Source organism: Schistocerca gregaria, chromosome 2 (assembly GCF_023897955.1).
Source record: "Schistocerca gregaria isolate iqSchGreg1 chromosome 2, iqSchGreg1.2, whole genome shotgun sequence".
Lineage (NCBI taxonomy): Eukaryota > Metazoa > Arthropoda > Insecta > Orthoptera > Acrididae > Schistocerca > Schistocerca gregaria.
The window spans coordinates 468,029,191-468,049,327 of NC_064921.1; positions in this window are offsets into that span (position 1 = coordinate 468,029,191).

Below are 20,137 nucleotides of genomic sequence, written 5' to 3' on the forward strand. Positions count from 1 at the left end.
TCATCAAGGGAGGTGGCGCAATGGTAGGATACTGGACTCGCATTCGGGAGGACGACGGTTCCAAGCCATGTCCGGCCATCCTGATTAATGTTTTCCGTGATTTCCGTAAATCGCTTCAGGCAAATGCTGGGATGGTTCCTGTGAAAAGGCATGACTGGCTTCCTTCCCCATCCCTCCCTAATCCGATGGGACTGATGACCTCGCTGTTTGGTTCCCTCCATCAAATCAACCAACCAATCACACATTCATCAAGCAATAAAGGTTATAATTACATTAAAAACCCTTCTCATCTTTTATTTATGTTGTGTGCGTTGTTGCACGATAGCCAGCGCCTTCCAGAGCAGGAGGAACTGATACCTAAAGCCAGCCATAGACCCCTGCTAATTCTCTCGAAATCCCATGATGGTCCGGCAGCACTACCTCCATTGATTACAAGACGACACGTACAGAGCTATCACAACGAGAAAAGTAGCACACTTACTTACTGGAGGAAATTCACAATCGTGGTGAGTATATGCGGAGTTTACAAAGAAATCCAGAAGCTTAACACTTACCATTAATTGACACCTAATGACAGTCTATAAATATCTCCCTCTACATGATCTAATCCCCTTTATTGTATTCCCGTGACGACCATCCTCGAAATGTGACAGTGTAACTGTGTCAATGTCTTCGGTGCCGGCACGTTGTCTCTCTCTCTCTCTTTCTGTCTGTCTCTCTCTCCCTCTCTCTCGTTATTTTTATTACATCCAATGGAGTAAAACTACGAACTATAAAACTCCGCAACATCATCTGGCAGAGAACTCAATAATATTTAACTGCATCTCTCTCTTCTGATATATCAGAAACAAATACCACTTGTTTCTTGACATCGACCATATATGGCGATCCCTTAAATATACACATATTGATCCACTGGAGCAGGTGGCTAATGAGTGAAGTCACTTCCCCCGACCTGTGTAAAGTTTCGTCCCCTTTACTGGTGGAAGACTATACCACACAGACTATCAGTCATTGTATCATAAACAGTTTGACATATTGTTTTTTCCTGTAATGCATTGAAGCAGTGTATGACTACAGCTGTGTACACAGCCATACATTTTGTTCTTTCACCATGACTTCGAGGTCTGTGTTAGGGGCTAAATCTACAATTACACATTTCGATCCACAGGTTCTCACAGAAAGCTGGGCATCACGTGGTGTAAACTTTGCTGCCCCCCACAACACACAGGTTGGTTGAAAATAAAAGATATAGGTGATGTTTCTTACAAACAAAAATGTGGAGGACATTGCAACATATGGCAAACTGGAAGAGCATTGTGGAGCATTTCCAAACCGCTGTCCGAAGGTGATGACGTCTACATTTAATCTCATCTTCCCCAGTGATGCGGTAGCAGGCATCACGGTGTTCTTTTCCAAAGAGGCCCAGAGCACTGATTTCTCATATTGTTGGTGCGTATTGTTCCCAGACATGTGATCGCTGTTTTGGTGTCTTAGGTGGTAGTCAACCTGACTCCTTCATCTTTGGACACTGTGTCTTTCTTTTCTATGATTTTCAGTGCACAACCGCATGTGAAACATGGGAGTATTCTCTGGACTTAAACCCATATACCATAGACAGTATTTTCCATCAGCTGTCAACCCCAGCCTGGCGAGCATGGTATCCTCCACATTTTTTTCGTATTTTCCATCAGTTTTCATAATTTTACCAGGTATTCCACAATTTCAACATGTTTTACTCAATTAAACCGTCACTCTCGACGAGTTGTCAGGTCAAGAAAATGTCTCATCACATCGATCCCGTGATGTTATCAGCCAGTGATCTTGCAACACGGTTCTCAGTTCCTGTATCATTCCCTCCATACACGGTTCTCAGTTCCTGTATCATTCCCTCCATTACGTTTCGAGGGTCATACACATGTGGGCATATTGCAAATCATGTTACAATTCCCACATCACATGAAGCATATACTGTTTGCTAGGGTAGGAAATAGCCATCAGCAGAAACGAGGTACAAAAACTACTTTCCTTAGCGGAAACACTATACATTCGGTAAGATTTTATTACGATGTGCCATCTCCCCTTATGCTAATGGAAGTCACAAAGTATTCTCACATTCGTACGGTAAAGTCCGTGACTGCCCTCTATTTTAAAACAAGCTACCCCTTTTGTTGAACCCATCAGCTAAGGATCCTGAGCAAAATTCTAGACAGTCTTTCTTTATGGGTCTCGTAATTCTTCCTCCGTCTTAAGCCAACCCTCCCTTCAACATTGTGTCAAATTAAATTTGGAACTGACCAGATGTGGTGGTGGTGGTGGGTAGTGTTTAACGTCCTGTCGACAACGAGGTCATTAGAGACGGAGCGCAAGCTCGGGTTAGGGAAGGATTGGGAAGAAAATCGGCCGTGCCCTCTCAAAGGAACCATCCCGGCATTTGCCTGAAACGATTTAGGGAAATCACGGAAAACCTAAATCAGGATGGCCGGAGACGGGATTGAATCGTCGTCCTCCCGAACTGACCAGAAGTAGGTGGGTACTACTCCCGCTACGTTCGACGTCTCATGAAGGAACAGAATGAACTGAATTCCACGTGGCAATACACTGCAATATTTTGCTTCCGCAAAGAGTATAGCACTTGTTTAAAACGTGTACCTAACGACACTAGCGATGTAGACCGGTATTCTCATTCCTGTACTGTAACTGCCGTTCTGCGAACACTGTCCTGTAACAGTAAGACTCACGTCACACGTCTAATTATACATGACCTCTCTAGATGCTTGCATGCTGAGGAGTTTAGCACTCCTTATTGTTGTATAGTAGACGCAAGCCTGATACATTTGAGAGTCTTTTGGTGGTATAAGAAAAGATTAAGAAGCGGAAAAACGTATGATTTACCTATAATGGAGTTCCACATGGAAGGAGTTTCAAACATTTTCCATAAATCATTTGTGCTATAAATTCTACAGAATAGTTGTAGTGTTTGGATCCCACTCCAAGAAGGTACGGGGAAGAGAGAAATGATCATAGAACATAAACACACTCTTAAGGCTACACGGTTCTGCACTTAAGCATCCTATAAGCAGTGTGGTTCCGATGTATTAGTCATGTGGAATGAAATGCTGTTAACGCTCAATTGCACGAAATATATTTCCAACACAATACATATATTCACCTTGCCAACTTTCTATCTCGTTCACTATGATAAGAAACTTTAAGATGATAAAACTTCTACCTTCCACACCAAAGGAAAAAGAAAAGATTCTTTGGATCTATGCACTATATAACATTCCAGAGGTATATAGCGCCCACTATTCACATTTGATTATGGTTCGGAAATTATGCTATGCTCGCATCAGTCCTATAAAATGATTGTCAGTAACAGAAAATGCATGAAACACCGACGTCTTATGAGAAATAGCAAATGCACAGCAGTGGTATTTGTCATGTGAAATTACACGCAAGCTGCTCTAATTCTATGAACAGAACACAGTCCCTCCCACACACGCCATCTGTCAAGAATGTATAAAATAACGAAAATTGACGGAAAATACGAATAACTGAGGGAAAATATGCCAAAATCCGAGGAGAATGAGGGAGCACTTAGATGTCTGCTGCATGCAGGAAAATTCTTGTATATGGTAGTGAGAATGTGATGGAAAGATGAATATGGGGAAAGTTGACATGGAGACACCGGGAACCAGGGAAACAGTCATTTTTCGTGGACAGCGATAAGACGACTGAAATAGATTGTTTAATGTGGATGAGCACCAAATGTAGAATAATAATTTCATGTAGGGCCGATCACAAGCACAGGTGTGACCCCAAAGTTGTTTTCGAACCACCTCGTAGATTTTTATAACGTGTTCTTACCGTAAGAGCATTGTACTACCATCTTTGGGGCTGCAATATACAACTACATAATGGATCACATGTTTGACCCTGTGCATCACTATTTACGAATTTTAAACTCTAACAAACAGTATTTACAGTGTGCTTCTTTCTACTCTCCACCAATCACAACCATGCAATGTCAGCTAACAAATACCTTACAGAACAGTTGCTGGATGGCTTTTAACAACATTCTGCTGCAAGTCTATTGAGATAATAGGGATTCATATAAGTTTACTTCCGTTTTTGATGCTTTCCTGGAAAATATAACCATCTGCCTCTAAATTGACATGCGTCTGCGTTAAAGGAGAGGAAGAGGGAGATGTTGCGGCAAGTCATTTCTCACATATTTAACCACTTTATTCCTTTCTTCTCTTGGGGTGTTGCAGTTATATGGTATAACCTGCGTTCTATTTTATACAGTTGTGTGTTCTGTGTGTGACTTCGAATGCTGTCTACCTGTGATCGTTAACAGCGAACCTCTCCATACCGCAGTCATCAGAGGACTTCCAAAGCATGTTTGATGAATCATGTTCAAAAAACCGATGGAAAACCTATTTTGGCACCTTCCTCTCGAGGAACGAGGATGCAGGAGAAGTACTCTGTTCTCCTGCCACATCTTGGACATAGATCGAGTCTTCAGTTACACAACTGTAGTGGTTCTGAGTTAGTGGCAAGGGTTTGTCATATATATATATATATATATATATATATATATATATATATATATATATATATATACATATTTGCTTAACAGATGGCGTGTGTGGAAGAGACTCTGTTCTATTCATGGAGTTAGAGTAGCATAGTGTCTGTGTAATTTTACGTGTCAAACACCGCTGCTATGCGTCTGTCTAACACCTCGGTGTTTCATGCATTTTCCGTTGCTTATGATCATTTTATAGGACTAATGCGAGCATAGCACAATTTCTGAACCATAATCAGAAGTAAATAGTGGGCGCTATATACTTCTTGAAAGCTATATAGTGCATGGATCACAAAGAATCTTCTTTTTCTATGGTGTAGAAGGTAGGTAAAAGTTTCTCACCATAGTGAATGGGATAGGAAACTTGCAGAGTGCATGTATGTCATGTGTTGGAAATATATTTCCTGCATTGGAGTATTAACAGTGCTTCATTCCACGCGACTTATACATCGGAAACCACATTGCTTTAACATTTTAGCATACTTAAATGCAGAACCGTGTAGCCTTAACAGCGTGTGTTTATGTTCTACAATCATTTCTCTCTTCCCAATACCTCCTTGGTATGGAATCCAAACACTACAACTATTCCACATAATTGATAGCACAAGTAACTTACGTAAAATGTTTCAAACTCCTTCCGTGTGGAGCTCGTTTATGGGTAAGTCATATGTTATACCCCCACAATACTCTCAAATGTACCATGATTGTATCTACCATACACCAATAAGGAGTGCTAAACTCCCCAGCAAGCAAGCTTCTAGCGAGATCGCGTTTAATTAGACGTGTAACGTGAGTATGATTGGTATAGGACAGTCTTTGCAGAATGACTGTTACAGTATTGGAATGAGATTACCGGTCTGTATCACTAGCGTCGTTAGGTATAAGTTTGGAACACGTGTTATACTCTTTACAAAAGCAAAATATCGACGTGTACTGATTACGTGGAACTCAGCTCATACTTTTGTTTCTTGAGACATCGAATGTATCGGGTATATTACCCTCCTACTTCTGGTCACTTCCAAATAAAATCGGACACAATGTTCCAGGAAGGGTTTGTTAAAGACAGAGGAACAGTTACGAGATGCACAGAGAAAGATAATCTAGAATTTTGCTTAGGGTCCTTACCCAATAGACTCAGCAAAGGATACCTCGTTTCAAAATAGAGCGCAGACTATATCCTACGAATGTGAGAACACTTTGAAACTCCCATCCTCATTGGGGGAATGGCACATCGTAATAAAATCTTACCGAATTTATAAAGTGTTTCGGCTAAGGAACGTAGTTTTTGCAACTCCTCCATGCTCATGGCTATTTCCTACACTAACAAACAGTATCTGCGTCATGTGATGTAGGCGGTGTAACATGGTTTGCAATATTTCCAAATGTTTATGACGCTCACAGAGTAATGTTGGGAGTAGTTTAGTAATGATACAGAAACTGAGAACCATGGTGCAAGGTCATTGGCTGATAGCATCAGCGGATCGATGGGATGAGATGTTTTGTTGACAGTACGGCTCGTCGGAGTGGTTGTTTGGACCTCGAGTAACTGAGTAAAATTCGTTGAAATTACGGAAGACCTGGTAAAATTACGAAAATTGATGGAAAATACGTAAAACTGATGAAAATACGCCAAAAGATGTACGGCAATGAGGATACCTACATCCTCGCATGGGTGGGATTGACAACTGATGGTATTTACTATCCATGCTCTATGGATTTAAGTCCTGAAGAATACCCCCTTGTTCTATCAGTTATTCATTGTAAGTCATAAAAATGAAAGACGCAGTGTCCAAAGATTTAGGGTCAGGTTCACTACCACCTAGGACACCAAAACAGCGATCACACGCCTGCTGCAATATGCTCCACCAATATAAGGAATCAACGCTCAGGTTCTCTTCAAAAACGGAACACCGAGGCATCTACTGCACCAACACTGAGGAAGGTGAGATTGAATATAGAGGTCGTCACCTTGATACAGCTGTTTGGAAACGCTCCACAATGCCGCAGACACTTCCAGTGTTCATAAGTTGCGATGTCTTCCACATTTTTGTCGATAGAAAACACTGTCTATATCTTTTATTTGCACCATTCTCTGTGTTGTGGGAGCAGCATAGTTTACACCACACGATATCCAACTTCCTGTGAGAGCCAATGAATCGAAACGTGTTACTGTAGATTTAGCTCCTAACACAGACCTCAAGGTCATCGTGAAAAAACATTTATGGCTGTGTACACAGCTATAGTCATACACTGATTTGATGCATTACAGCAAAAAACAACTTGTCAAACTGCTTATGGAACAACAGCACAAGAACCCTCTCCTTGTGACTGATACTCTGCGGGACATTGCCTTCCACCAGTACATGTGACAAGAGTTTCCACAGGTCCATGAAAGCAACTTCACTCACTAACCACCTGCTCCTATGGACCAATACATGTATATTTAAAGGGATCGCCACATATAGTCGATACAAACATGCAGATGGTATTTGTTTCCGATATATCAGAAGAAAGGGACATGGTAAAATTTTATTGAATTCTCTACTAGGTGACATTGGCGAAGTTTTTATGATTCGTAGTTTTATTCCATTGGATGTAACCAAAGTAATGAAGAGAGAGAGAGAAGAGAGAGACTGTGCTGGCAACGATGATTCTGACACGATTGCACTGTTGTAATTCTAGTGTGGTCATCTCAGTAATACAATAAAGGATATTGTGTCATGTGCAGTCTGTCATGTATAGACCGTCATTAGGTATCAATGAATTGAAGGTGTTATGCTTCTGCATTTCTTTTTGCATGGTTGCGAATTTCCTCCTGTAAATTAGTGTGCTTCATTTCTCGTTGTGATAGCCCTGTACCTGTCAATCTTGTACCTAATGGAACAGCGCTGTCGGAACGTCATGGGATTTCGAGAGAATTAGTAGGGGTTTGTGACGTGGATTGGGGCATCAATTCTTCCTGCTCCTGCAAGAATGTCATTACCATAAATAAGAGACATGAAGACTTTTTGGTTGAAGCTATGGTAGGCCGTGTGAAACGACACGCAGTTGGTGTTAGTGAGGATATATCATAATTATTTCGGACGCTAAACACCTACAAATGACAGAAATGTTACGCTGCTTGAACGTACAGGTACTGTGGTTTATGTTCCGTCATATCATCAACCTAATTCGCAAACTAGCAGGGACACAGTGCGGATCACATCCACAAACTATTCGCGGTTCTGCAATGGCACTGTGCTTTTCTACTGCTGAATATGCTTCTCCAGTCTGGTACAGGTCATCTCATGCCAGACAAGTAGACATTGCTCTCAACGAAACCTGCAGGTTGATCACAGGTTGCTTAAGACCTACCCCAACTGATAAGTTCTACTGCCTGGCTGAAATAGCTCCACCATGGATACGCAGAACAGTGGCTGCCAACAAGGAGAGACTGAAAGTGGAACAGGACAGTGCCCATCCACTGCATGGACATAATCCACCACAGCAACGGCTGAGATCGCGAAAGAGCTTCCTGAGAACATCCGAGAAGCTCACCATTTCACCAGAGTAGGCAAGGCTGGAATCATGGAAGAAGTCGACGCCTCACCTGCAGACGCCAGAAGCTGATGAAATGCCACCTGGACACAACGAGAGCTGGCTGGTGTGGAAATCTTCAAACAGATTACGATCAGGAGTTGGACGATCCAGAGACAACCTGAAGAGATGGGGCTTCATAACAGAAGATAGGTCCTGTTATTGCGGACAAGAACGAACCACAAGCCACATGCTCCAGTGCCTTTTGTGCCCTACATCCTGCACGAAGATTGATCTCCTGCAAGCCACTCCAAGCGCCTTAGAGGTTGCAAAGTACTGGGCACATGTAATATAAATACAATTTGTGTGTATGTGTTTATTGATGTGTATGGCAACTGTAAATTTGTATGCTTCTGATTCGAGAATAAATAAAATAAAATTAGACGTTAGTAGGAAGTGATCAGACTACTGTTCATGTATAAAATTACAGATGTCTAATGGTAAGGGTAGGATAGGTTTGACGTGGGGGGTTGTGATTTTTACGCATTGAAGAGAATATCCGACCGTAAGGAGTGATAGATTCATTTCGCAAACCCCTGCACAATGCACCACTGCAAGGGTTTAACTTGATCTTCTATAGTGAACAAACGGGGCGTTCAATACAGCTGTAACAAAACGGATACGCAGAACGTCCTTTCATCGACTTCCCTAAGCGGATCCTCACATGCTCTTTGTTGCACTATCGACTGCTATGTTTATTACAGTACACCAATCCATATCAGTGATGCCTTTCCAACCCTGTCGTCCGCAGGAGCACTGTTGCTTATCCCATAGTGCCAGACGCCTGTGCTTTACAAAACGTGTTTGAGAGAATCTTGGAGGGATGCAACATCTTCCGGAAATGCTGACTGAAAACACTTGCAATCGATACTTGAATCTAATTGGCTGGAGTACTTAAATGCTAAATAATTTCCTGTACATTAGGAGAATCGAGACATCTAGCAGGTGTGGGTGTGGACATATATTTTATCCGGATGCTATACACATACAACTGATAATCGGAAATGTGTATGGATAATTGAGATTCCAACACATCTATAGCCCTAAAGGCCATGAAAGATTTTACATGGAAAATTATGTTCAGTAATAAGAATGGTATGTTTGTTGCTGTTCTGGTCCTCAGTCCAAAGATTGGTTTGATGCAGTTCTCCTTGCAACTCTACCCTGTGCAAGCCTCTTCATCTCTGTGTGACTGCTTACATTCTTCTGTTACATTCTTCTGAATCTACTTACTGTGCTCATCACTTGGCCTCCTTCTACGATTTTTATCTCACACACTTCCCTCCAGTACTAAATTGGTGATCCCTTGAAGTCTCAGAATGTGTCCTATCAACCGATCCCTTCTTCTAGTCAGGTTGTGCCACAAATTTCTTTTCTCCCCAGTTCTATTCAGTACCTCCTCAATAGTTTCGTGACCTACCCATCTAATCTTCAGCATTTTTCTCGAGCACCACATTTCAGAAGCTTCTATTCTATTCTTGTCTAAACTGTTTACCGCCCAGGCTTCACTTCCGTACATAGCTACAATTCATACAAATACTTTCAGAAAAAACTTCCTGACAGTTAAATCTATATTCGATGTTAACAAATTTCTCTTCTCCAGAAACGCCTTTCTTATCATTGCCAGTATACATTTTATATCATCTCTACTTCGATCATCATCAGTTATTTGCGACCCAAATAGCAAAACTCACCTACCGCTTTGAGTGTCTCATTTCCTTACCTGATTCCCCCAGCATCATCTGATTTAATTCAACTACATTCCATTATCTTCGTTTTGCTTTTGTTGATGTTCATCTTACATCCTGCTTCCAATACACTGTCCATTCTTTTCAACTGCTCTTCCAAGTCCTTTGTTGTCTCTGACAGAATTACAATGTCATCAGCAAACCTCAAAGTTTTTATTTCTCCTCTGTGTAACTTAATTCCTACGCCAAATTTTTCCATTGTTTCCTTTACTGCTTGCTTAATGTATAGATTGAATAACATATGGGATAGGCTACAACACTGTCTCAAAAAATGGCTCTGAGCACTATGCGATTTAACTTCTGAGGTCATCAGTCGCCTAGAACGTAGAACTAATTAAACCTAACTAACCTAAGGACATCACACACATCCATGTCCGAGGCAGGATTCGAAACCGTAGCGGTCGCTCGGCTCCAGACTGTAGCGACTAGAACCGCACGGCCACTCCGGCCGGTAACCCTGTCTCACTCCCTTGTCACTCACTGCTTCCTTTTCATTCCCTCCGACTCTCATGTCTACTGTCTGGTTTCAGTACAAGTTGTAAATAGTTTTTCGCTCCCTATATTTTGTCCCTGCCACTTTTAGAATTTGAAAGAGAGTATTCCAGTCAATACTGTCAAAAGTCTACAAATGCTTTAAATGTAGGTTTGCCTTTCCTTACGCTATCTCCTATGCGAAGTCGCAGGATCAGCATTGATGCGGGTGTTCCTACATTTCTCTGGAATCGAAATTGATCTACCCCGAGGTCAGCTTGTACCAGATTTTCTGTTCCTCTCTAAAGAATTTGTGTTACCCCGAGGTCCGCTTGTACCAGATTTTCTATTCCTCTCTAAAGAATTTGTGTTAGGATTTTGCAACTCTGACTTACTACATTGACAATTAGGTAATTTTCATATCTGTCAGCTCCTACTGTCTTTGGAATTGGAATTGTTATATTTTGCTTGAAGTCTGAGGGTATTTCGCCTGTCTCATACATCCTGTTCACCAGAAGGAAGAGTTATGTCATGGCTACCTCTCCCAAGGCTGTCAGTAGCGCTTACGGAATGTTGTCTACTCCTGGGGCCTTGTTTAGACCTAGGTCTTCCAGTGGTCTGTCAAATTCTTCACGCAGTATCACATCTCTCATCTCATGTTCATCTGTGTCTTCTTTCGTTTACATAATACTGAGGTATTTCCAATACATTGCTCATTGTCAAATGTCACCAGACTTGCGCTACGATCGTAATATTTAATTGTAATTACACTGATAAAAGTGTGGCTGGTTTCCTAGGACGACTGTGCCTGGAGTTGGGGTGTGTGGTGGAGGTAGTTGGTGATTGAAACAATTGGACATTTCCAGCTTAAGGTGCGAGCTGTTGCTGACCCACCTGAACCGGTCAGGCGTGATACAAGCGTGCAGCTGGCCTATCCGTGTCACCCTCAGAGGCGTGCGAATAGCGAACGAATACTTAGCATGTGTTGGGCAGCCTTCATGATTGTGTGTGCTGCGAGCATTCTCCGATTTTTACGTGGATATTTGAGAAGATTCAATATTGCTTAGTGACAACTGAAGGCGCTGGACGTATTGATAACACTCAAATTCCTATCACTCCAGTCATTCTGGACACCCTCCATGGCCAGGCGGTCCTCTCTGATGGGCCGAGTCCGACTATAGCCCTGGCGCAATTTCTGAGACACACGTCCATGTTAGCATATGCGTACGGAGTGTGCTATTGTTTCAGTGATCTTCGATATTTAACTGCAACAACAGCTACTACAGAATGGAATGTGGTTTAAGTGTGCGGTGTTTACTGCTCCTCAATACAATCCAATGGACTCTGTCTTGCAGTGGAAAGTTGTGAGTAGTACTCGTTGTTGTTACTATCCTGTCATGTAGTAGACCCCTCCTACTCCTATGTCCTGCTGTATCTAAGAGAATCAACTTAGGGATTATATAGTGCTTTGAAAACCAGTCATCAAGTCAAATTCAATTTACTCTTTCTGATTGTGATACTGTAACGACACACATCGATACAATCCCTCCACAGATTGTTTAAGGACATCACATACAACTGAGCTGATATTTGGAACTTTCGGCTATTTCCAACGTAAAGGATTTCCTACCAAACCAGTACCAGTACCAGTAGCCACCTTAGGACCCCAAAAAAAATCCGAAAGGAGGAAGAGTAGGGATAGGAAACTGGGTGGTTGCGAGATCGAATCCTGCCAAATATTCCAGTCCCAGTATCTACCAATTGGAGGCAAGGAAAAACTGCCCCACACAGAGGGTACTCATTTAATTAATTAGTCAATCAATCTGATAGCAGAGTGAATATTTCCAAGACATCCATGTCCTTGCATTTTCGGAAGGGCTGGGGATTTCGCAGGCATCTGCTACTTAGTTCAGGACAAAGGAAGAGTGAGTGGGGCACAAGCCAGATGCTACCAAATCTTCTTGAATGTTTTTGTCTCTTCCGCTACAGGTTCCCACACCTGCAGAAGTGTGAGAACAGATAGATATACCGAGGATCAGCGCCACGTCTGCATGAGGGGCTATGGGGACAGGAGGATGGAAATGAGGAGGTGTGGAGAGGACATCTCGGCGTGTGTGTTTGCATTTGTTTTTGATTCACACAAACAGGAAGTAACCACATAAAATAGAGGGAGGAAGAGACAGAAGCAGGAAGTGAATCTGGTATCAAATTTCAAAGGGATGCCGCTACCTAGTGCTTTGTTTGCGGACGATTAGCGCGGTCCAGCAGCTGCAGCAGTCTCTGACCGGCGGCGTACGCGGTGCGGTGCGCTGCAATCGGCCGGCAAAATGGTTCAAATGGCTCTGAGCACTATGGGACTTAACATCTATGGTCATCAGTCCCCTAGAACTTAGAACTACGTAAACCTAACTAACCTAAGGACACCACACAACACCCAGCCATCACGAGGCAGAGAAAATCCCTGACCCCGTCGGGAATCGAACCCGTGAACCCGGGCGTGGGAAGCGAGAACGCTACCGCACGACCACGAGATGCAATCGGCCGGCAGTCAGCGACTTGAGTGGAAGTTTTTTTTCGCCGGGTACGTTTAGCGCGATCTTTGACAGTGTAATTACGTGTGCTGAGTGTTTCGTGACGGTATTCCGTGCGCGATCGGAATAAAGAAGCGCTGCAATTGTTCAAATATTCCATACTGCCTTCTCATCCACAAATTGCTTAAATACCATAAACAGTATCCCATAAAACAATGTGGTCAATTTCTCAACAAATTCTTTAATACATAAATAAACTATGTTCCATACACTGCCTTGTATCCCATAAATTGTTTAAACAATATTCCATACACTGCAATCGATTTTCCACCAAACAGCGAATCAATCAATGTTTCCGGAAGGGGACAGTAGCCACCATGGAAGACTGTCCCACACAACAGGTTATCGATTTCATTAGTAAATAAAATCGATAGACTAGGAGAGGGCTATTAGAATAACTCAGGTCTGACTTGAAGCAGATCGTGTTGAACGACAGAATGGTGGGACAGGAAAAGTGACATAGAACTAAGCAATAGGTTAAGGAGTGGGGATAAGAGAAGGGGAGGGGGAAGGAAGTGGTGGGGATTTCGCAGAGGGGAGGGTGGCAAAGGAAAGTGGCTCAGAACTGCTCTTCAAAGGTCCGCAAAATTCAAAATGTGGCATAACTGCCGTGGGAGGGGCGAGGGGGCGGAGGGGCTGGAAGGGCCACGTGCTGGCTGAGGAAAACCCATGACGTCAAAAGGGTGTTGGGATAATGGATTGAGATATTTGCGTAATTAATTTGATAACATTTTGATATAAAGTGGCGCAGAAGACCAATTGGTTTAGGGCCGACAAGGAGCAGAACAATAGATTAAGGCATGACATCATCATTGCCCCTGAGTGTATGCTTGCCCCTGATGCAGGTAAACTGCAGTGTGGCGTGACACCACCCTTGGCTCACTACTGTCTTTTGCCCCTACTGTTCAGTCTATACAGCGAAGACGCAATGATGAAAGTAAAAGAAAGGTTCAGGAATGGAATTAAAATTCAGGGTGAAAGGATATCAATGATACAGTTCACTTATGACATTCTTAGTGAGAGCGAATGGAATGAACAGTCTAATTAGTGCAGAATTTGGATTTTAAGTAAATCTAAGAAATGTAAAAGTAATGAGAAGTATTAGAAGCGAGAAAATGAGAAACTTAACATCAGGGTTGATGGTCATGAAGTAGATGAAGGCAGTAAAATAACCAATGATGGACGGAGCGAGGAGGACAAAAGAAGTATGCAAGCACTGGCAAAAGGGGCACTCCTGTCCAAGAGGAGTTAGTAGTATCACGCATAGTCTTTCATTTGAGGAAGAAATTTTTGAGAATATACTGTATGTTTGGAGCACAGCATTGTATGGTAGTGAAACATGGACTGTGGGCAAACCAGAACGGAAGAGAATCGAAGAAATTGAGATGTGGTACTACAGATGAATGTTGAAAATTAGCTGGACTGATAAAGTAAGGAATGAGGAGGTTCTGTGCAGAATTGGAGAGGAAAGAAATATTTGGAAAACACTGACAAGAAGAAGGGACAGGAAAATAGAACACCTGTTACGGCAAAATACACCCAGCAAATAATTGAGGACATAGGTTGTAAGCGCTACTCTGTGATCAGGATGTAGGCACAAGAGAAGAATCCGTGGCGGGCCGCGTCAAACCAGTCAGAACACTGATAACAAAGGGAAACTAAATTAAAAGGTCGTACGCAGTTTTTCACGTTTCTCAGTATTTGACATCATATATGCTGGACTATGTGTCGTACCATGATATAATTTTGCTGGTACATACAGTGATAATGTGAATAATGCCTGCACTATGCGTCGCGAATATAGTTAATAGTAAAGAGGTAGTAAATTAAAATGACGTGCTTCATGTGACAGTTTTATTGCATGAACAGCGAAAATCTACTAAGCGATAAACTTTTCCGGTTTCATCATTTTGTGGAGGTTGTCAGCGAAAAAAAACATTCGTTAAGTGACTGTAGGCTTTCCCGTCGTGTACTGCTGATGAAGGTTTTCGGGTCTCCTGCCGGATGGTAGCGTTGAAATATCACGACGTTCAGGAAGTGCCATTCCCTTCACTGAGGGAGAAGGTCGGGCTGTTCGAGGGCTTGCTATATGCCCTTTTCAGCCATAGGATTTTACATTTCTTTATTTGATGCGATTCAGTGCATATTTCATATTGATAGTACAATTTCCTAAAACATAATAGTATGATTTAAATATTTGCTAAATGCATTGATATTTCTTAAAGTACTATTGCTTGATTAATATTGTACATTTCCTATAATTTAATAGTTTGTATTTTGAGATATGTTTTTAGAAGATATACATCAGGTCAGTTTAATTTTATGAGCGATATTTGTATAAGATATACATAGGGTCTTATTTACTATATACTATTTTAGTTTATAGCTCCTTGAGAGGTTCTTGGTTGAATTTGAAATATATTTGTACAAGACATACGTAGGGTCATACACACATTTCATAGTTTAATATGTCCTGGAGGGGTTTGTGGTCTTGTTTGTTGTGTTGTGTGTGCCTGTCTTTGTCGTCGTCGCGATATATCAACGCTGCCACCCGGCTGCAGACCTGAGAAACCTTCATCAATTTCGTTAAGGTTTGAAGTTATGTGGAAAGTTTGTTGCAAGTTACTAAGTGCTCTCATTCTCAAATACTGGATCACTAAAGTATAGCTATTCAAGCGTTGTGGGCTACACGCTTTTTCACACCCACCCACTTTGATAGGTAGGTGGTTCTTAACTTCTTACCCCCTCACCGATCTTTTCCAAACAGTGATTGATATGTGTACCAAGTTTGGTCGAAATCGGCCGAGTGGTTTAGAAGGAGATAGGAGATGTGGAGCAATATATACGAACATATTTTTATAAGATGTTTGTACTCAGTAATAATATCTCAATTGACCAGTCAATCAGTTCGTTCCACATAAAAGCAGACAGTGAAAGTCAATGTAAAAATCTGAATAAAAGTACTATCAAAGCAATAACAAAATAATTTAAACGCAATAACTCTGACTCGCCAAAAATATAGTGATTGAACATTCGTAACGTGATTGGTTTTGAGAAAGTGTTTTCTCTGTTGCTTCTTTGATGGTTCGTGTTTCGGCGTTGCAACTGCTTCGAATTTGATTACTTTTATTTCATGCAAAAACCTCGAAATCATTAAGATAGCAAAATTCGTTACTCGTGAAGTTGATAAGCATTTCCCTGCGCAGGTAAACTTTATTACGAGGGAACGGAGTTTTATTTGTTTGCAAGCATAGGTCACCACTGAATCATTTTCACAGTAATTATTTATTTATTTCTTCAAATTAATACATTTGATTTTCTTTAGTAGTTTAAAACTGTAGCTAACATATCTCCTTCTTATTTCGTCAGGTATCTTCTGTCGGTTTCGTAGCGAACCATTTTGTCAGTACACATTTCTTTAGATAAGTTACGTAATAATTACTGTTCTAACAACATAATGGTTAATTAACAATTTCTGCAATTGGACTGGCGACTGAATTTAGAAATAACTTCATTGATTTTCTGTGGATTACTCAGTACTACCTGTAAGGTCCACTTGTCATTGCCTTTATTGGGTGTACTTTACACTCCTTTATGACCATCATTCAAAAATCGCGTAAGAATAAAGTGGAGTAAATTATTTACAAAAAAACTTATTGTGTATTTTTCCCAATAATCAGTTATTACTACGAAAGCGATTGCCTTAATTTTCTGATCCAGTTAGGCTCGCGTGATCACAGTCACTTACATATCCAATTAGAGAGGGAAAAATTTCGCACTGATGGGCCAGAACGCTATGACCACTGCCCGTAGTGTAATTCATTTCCGTCTGGTGATGCTGCGGACACGTAACGCGGGAAGGGCAGTATATAAATGGAGCAAATACCAATGGAGAATCATTCTAGCGACTATATGGGGCATAAGCGGGAAAATCCACTGACATAAGCTACTTTGACAAAGGGAGGTTCTGGGAGCGGGCGTCTCGAAAACGCGAAACTGGATGGCTGTTCGCGTGTATCTGTCGTGATCCCCTATGGAAAGTGGATGAATGACGGTGAAACCACGAGTGGATGTCGGAGGCCTGCCCGCTCTGTAGCACAGGATAGGCAGTGATCTGTGACAGATCTGACGACAGAGTATAATGCTGGTGCAGACACAAGTGTTTCAGAGCACGCCATTCAGAGCACTTTGTTGAGCAGGTGTCTCTGCAGTAGACGACCCCTATATCGTCTCATATTGACCCAACGATATCGTCAGTTACGATTGTAGTGGCAACGGGATCATCGAGACTGGACCATAGATGAATGGAAATGTGTCACCTGGTCTGATGAATGAAGTTTCTTGCTACACCAGGTCGGTGGTCGCGTGCAGATAAGCCACCATCAAGGCGAACGGCTGTTCGAAACATTTATAGTGGCACAGACGCAGGGCGGTAGTGCTATAGGTAACTATCACTTGGGCTTCCCTGGAACCTGTTGTAATAATAGTAGGTACCATGATGGTGACGGTTTATGTGAACGTTATTGTGGACTACCTGATGTCTTCCCCAATGGCTGTGCCATCTTCCAGCAAGTCTGTAACACAAGGCCAGAATCTTGCAACTCATGTTGGCATCTTTGCTACTAAATTCGGCTAATCTGCGCCCGATGGAACACATCGGAGACGCTATCAAGCGCCAGTTCCATGCCAGCAAAACCACCGATCACTAATCTACAGGAATTACCTGTGTGTAGACAATTAGTGCAACACATTTCCGAAAATCTACATAGGTTTCTTCGAACCCGTGACACGCAAAATCGCTGCTGTTTTGTATGCCACAGGTGGACCGATGTGGTACTAAGCAAGTGGCCACAATATTCTCTAATACAAAAGAACGATACACCACAACGGAATTTTCTGTCAGGACAATGCAACACACCATAGCTACCTCCACTAACCTAAGAAAATGGTGGGAAAAAAGTGCACTTTGGCTACCTCCACAAACCTAAGTCATCCAACTGCCACCTCTTCCTAGGAATTGGCTGGAAAAGGACTCAGCCTGTGCTGGACATAAGTCTTTATTTTCAGTCTTTATTTAAACAATTAGAGGCAGTACCGCCATCAAGTGTGTTCACCCTGAGGTCTGGAGATCAACTGACCTAGTACACAGTACTGCCACCAGAGGGCGCTGTTGTCCCTTCCGTGATGTAATCCAAGATGGAGGTCTGGTGGTGATGGAGAGGAAGGATCCCATAACAGAAAATTCAGTAGTATATTCTTTATCTATGGAGAATTCAGTTTGTGGGGTTGGATTTCTCTTGCTCATCATTCTCTGCCATTTTGTAAACATTTAGGTCTTGTAAGGAGCAATTACAGGGGCCCAACATATTGCCTAACCTAATGTTCAGTACTGTACTCTGGGTGTCTAAACCTAATGTTTGGGTCTTTATCGGCACATAACCTATTGTTCTGTTAAGTGGTTTTCCATGTCACCCCATTTGCTTAAGCTATTATACTGCCTTTGATACCAAATTAAGTAATTAGTTATGTCCTCCTACCATTTTCTGGTACACTTTTCGAATTACACATGCTTTTGAACGCCATTTCTGGCGCATTCCTCTTTTTCACTCACCCCCTTAAACTATTGTACTGCATTCTACATAAAAATAATGCAAATTAACCTATTGTTCTGCTCTTAACCTGCTGTTCTGGTCCATGTCATCCACTCACACACACCCTCCCCTTAGCTGCTGTACTGCTGACACCAGGTTGATATAAAAAAAAAAATTCAAATTAATTGAATCGGTATTCTTCACAAGTATGGGGTAGTTTTTCTTAATTCACAGCATCCGATTGGTCGGTGAAATCGATGAAATATAGTTTAAACAAAAGATCGCTAGTAAAAAAAACATCTGGACACCCGACACCGAAGTCTGGGTCTATTGGCGGGCCCCGCAAAGTGGCGACATGGCCGTCAGCTGCCCAATCATGCACAGGTGTCTGTTCGGGACACACAAGCATGAGGTGGCAACATCCCTTTCGTACTTGACACCCAAGAAAATTCCTGTCGAAATACGTGTTCACCTAGGCACCGTTGCTGGCGCGATGACACATAGCTGAGGTATGGGTCCACACCGAGAGATGTTGCAGTGCTTCCCAGAATAGCATAGCGTGCATTGTTCCCAGCAATCCTAACAGGACAGCCCATTTGTCAGTGAATTTACCTGTCAAACTGCTGCTCTGCCGGTGTGAGAGCACCATTCGCCATTTTTTCTGCAGACGAGACTTTCAGCGGTAAAAATTTTTTTTGTACAGATCGTTAAATTGCACTGACAGTTAAACCCCTCGAAAGTTGTGTACAGATCATCAAATACATACAAGACTCACAAGAATATTGGAAGTCAGGAACATATTTACCAGTGTAACTACTACTAAATATTACGATTGTTGCTACAGCCTGACACCAGTCGACGTACAGGTAATGTCTCCTCCTGACGGCTGTGGTACTGGAATGAATCGCAGTATCTATAGCTCACATAATTTTCCACATAAAAAGTCTCGCTCATACCCACGTGGTTACTGATGCGCTGAATCTCTATGCATCCCTCACGATAGGACACACACTCACCTTCTCTGGTCATACCACAACATAAGCCACAGTAACTTTACACTGGAATATATACACATTTTACACAAACAGTGCAGTTATCTTTTATATCTGTACAGTGCACGAAAAAATTATGGTATGCCTACACTCACACCAGCTAAATGTCTCGATTCTCCTCAGTCATAGGAAATTATCTGACAAAGTCTTACAATCAGCGCTTCTGGAAGCTGCTGCATCCTGCCAAGATCCTCTCAAACAAAGGACAGGTGTCCAGCACTACGTGTGATAATGAATACCACATCTGCGGACATAATGCTTGGAAAGACATGACCAATGTGGGTTGGTGTACTGTAATCATCATCACTATCGACAGAACAACAAGGAAAACGCGAATTCATTCTTCCTCGCGGTCCTAACATGGCACCCCGTCCATCACATGTTACCCTTCCTGCTTTCAACATACACTAACATTCTCACAGCTGTGTAGAGACTCCATATCCCAGCATAAAGGATGTCTTCTGAAGGGTGTGTTCTTTTTTGGTAGACGAGACTTTCAGCGGCAAAAACTATT